We start from the raw sequence: 3,266 nt of genomic DNA, 5'->3' as shown, positions 1-3,266 counted from the left end.
AGGAGGAGGAGGAGGAGGAGGAGAAGGAGCTCATGGTTCAGAGACTTGTCTATAATTCTACTACAGAAGAGAATCATCTGACAGTTTAAGTACAACTACTTTAATTAAATGTGCCAATGTATTCATTTAACAATGAGTCAAATAATATTTACTGTATTTACTGAATACCACCCAAGTCTCAAGCACTATTCCAGGTATTTGGGATATATAGAGAAAGGAGAGAAATAAGAAACACACACACAATACACACACTTTTGTCTCTGTTGAAACATTCTATAAACATATTGAAGTTATGGAGTATTTTAAATGATGATAAGTGTATGGAGAAAAATGTGATTAAGATAAATTGGTTTGTGCTCATTTTGGCAGCACATACATTAAAGTTGGAATGAAAGAGAGAAGATTAGCATGGCCCCTGTGCAAAGATGATATGCAAATTCATGAAGTGTTTCATATTTAAAAAAGAAAAAAAAGACAAGTTGGTCTAGTAATGTCAGTGAGTAGTGATGCTGGTAGGGGAAGTGAAAAGATAGGGGTAATATGGAAGCTTTCAGAATTAAATGGAATGAGCAGAACTGTTAAGAAAATTAGGTTTGAACAAAAACTTAGTGTAGAGAATGAGTAAAATGGATAACTTTAAAATTAGTCTATCAAATAGTCTCTTTGTAGTATACCAATATTTTAATTAAAATAAGAGGTTTAATGTATTCAAAATGAGCATAAAATTAATTTTAAATAAATTATTAAGTAAAATATAGTTAATAAAGGTTACTAATCACTTTTTCTGTATATCAGAAGAAACCTGTTTAATTGGAGCTTATGTATTGTGAAAAAAATTGAGGACTAGAGAAGAAGAGAAAAGGTAACAGAATATTAGAACTTCCAATATACCAAAGAAATGTATGTATGTATTTATTTATCTATTTTTACATGCATAACATTTCCCAGTTTTTTACATAATAATACAACCCCCACTAGATCCTCTGCCATCATGTTCCAGAACCTGAACCCTCCCTGCCACCCACCACAGAAGTTTTTACTTTGGTGCAATACACAGACAAAAATGTATTTATTTTGGGCCAGGTGGTGGTGCACCTGGTTATCTCACATAGTATAAAATGCAAAGACCCAGGGTTCAAGCCCCTGCACCCCACCTGTAGGAGGGGATGCTTCTCAAGTGGTGAAGCAGATTTATAGGTGTTTGTCTTTCTCTCTCCCTCTCTATCTCCCCTTCTCCTCTCAATTTCTCTCTGTCTCTATTCAATAAATAAATAACATATTTAAAACATAAGTATTTATTTTATTAAGTGAGTATTCAAGGCCTCATAGTGAAGGTGAGATAACTCAAAGGAATACAATATTAGTAAATCATGGGAGGGCTGGGGTGAGGATAAGCTTTTTTCATGAATTATTTTTCATCATATTATATATTCATTTTAAAAGAATTCTCCCATTTAAATGATAAAAATGAGTCATAGAGAAGTTATGTAATTTACATATAGTACACAAATCGAGCAAGTGGCCAGGCTAGGAAATGCTGTCAGATTTGTTTGACATCCCAACCCATGATCTCACTCTTTATGCCATATGACTTCTCTACCATATTTTCCTGTTACATTCTAGTCAGTGATGGGAGACAAAATATAGGTGAGATAAATCTTCACAAGAGTAGAGGAGAAATGTTAGTAGGATTTGATAATCACATCGCACGTCTAGCTAGTTGAAGAATTAGTAAAGGATGTTATAGTCACAATCCTCCACATTCAAACCTTATGACACTATAGTGCTTGTAAACCAAGACTGTAGACTTGTATCATATATATTTGGTCTTTTTAGTGTTTCAAGAGTCTTCTTTCTTTTTAAAGTATTTTTAAATTACCGAATTACATGTTGACAGGGGTTTGAATCCACACCATTCCCACCAGCAGAGTTCTGAATCTTCATTCTCCCCACTGCAGTCCACCACAGTTCCCCTAAAGTTGTAGACATGGGCCGACCATATTCTCTACAACTATCTGTCCACATTTATACAAAGTTACCCCTCTTTTCCTGATTCAATCCTCTCTTTCCCTCTAAACCACTCATGACATCAAAGTTACCTCCTTATGTCCCTCTCCTTTTCCTTCTCTCTCTCTGGGTGCTGATGGAGCTGGATTGCAGATTCATCTTATCTTCATCCTATCACTTCTCCCCCGATGGGAGTATGGATCAAGGTTGTTTATGGAGAGCAGAAGGTAGGAATTCTGGCTTCTGTAGCTGCTTCTGCACTGAGCATGGGCATTGACAGGTCGAGTCATACCCCCAGCCTGTTTCTATCTTTCCCTAGTGGACCAGAGCACTGGAGATGTGCAGGTCCAGGACACATTGATGAGTTTATCTGCCCAGAAAAGTTGGGGTGGAATCATGGTAGCTTCTGCAGCCTGGTATCTGGAAGGTGGCATGGTCTAAGTTGAGACAAGATGGTTAATGAACAGGAACCAGAAAGTAGGATCAGAGCAGATGAGATTAGGGATTTTGGGGTAGAAGAAAGCTAGGGAAACCATTTTAGGCATGTTCCTGGGGGCATACGACTATAATAGTTTTGCTTGAGTTTGGTAACTAACCTGAGGTTGGATGAGAATGTTGTCTGAGAGAATGGTGTCAGAGTGGGGCACCAGATATGAAGAGTTGCGAGATTGACTTCTAAGGCTGGTATCTCAGGTTACAGTCCACAGTATGATTTCAATAGCAGCATAATGTGGGATGGCAGCACCAGTATCAATTTGGTTAAAGTTGACAGGGTTGGTATGGTGGTAAGGACTCATAGAAAAGGAATTTCAAGAAGTACGAGCATTAGACTTGCATCTTAAGTTGGAACACACAAACACATTTTCCCCAGGATTTGGGATTGCTAACAGATCTAAGAATCTAGTACACTTCAGCTTCATACTTTAGCAAGATACATTATTTTGAGGTTCCATTGTCAAAGATCAGAAAGAAAATGCTGGACAAGCCACTGACCTATTTTTAAGGCATGGAAATAATTTCAACTGAGGATATAGTATTGCATAAGCCAAGTATGAACAAAACTCTAAGGAAGGCATGATATGATAATGAAAGATCCCTGGACTGAGGGCAGAAGATCTGAATACTCCTACTGTATTTGTCATTAACTCATGTGAACTTGGACAGGTCATTTCATGTTTATGAGTCTTGGTGTCCTCACACATGTGATGCCTGATGCTATACAGCTTAAAGAATGCCACTGGGTGCTTAAGGGTTAATGA

The 3,266-nt window shown here is 37.4% G+C and overlaps 1 non-coding gene across 1 annotated transcript; it reads left to right on the top strand.

Moving 5' to 3' along the window:
* The first annotated feature begins 353 nt into the window (after positions 1-353).
* Positions 354-460, top strand: LOC132541557 (U6 spliceosomal RNA). The gene has a single exon (XR_009552703.1). It is a non-coding gene; the product is annotated as a U6 spliceosomal RNA (small nuclear RNA).
* Positions 461-3,266: the final 2,806 nt, after the last annotated feature.

This window comes from Erinaceus europaeus, chromosome 11 (genome assembly GCF_950295315.1).
Source record: "Erinaceus europaeus chromosome 11, mEriEur2.1, whole genome shotgun sequence".
NCBI classification, from domain to species: Eukaryota; Metazoa; Chordata; class Mammalia; order Eulipotyphla; family Erinaceidae; genus Erinaceus; species Erinaceus europaeus.
The sequence above is the reverse complement of the archived record's forward strand: the minus strand, read 5'-3'. Positions and strand labels throughout refer to the sequence as shown.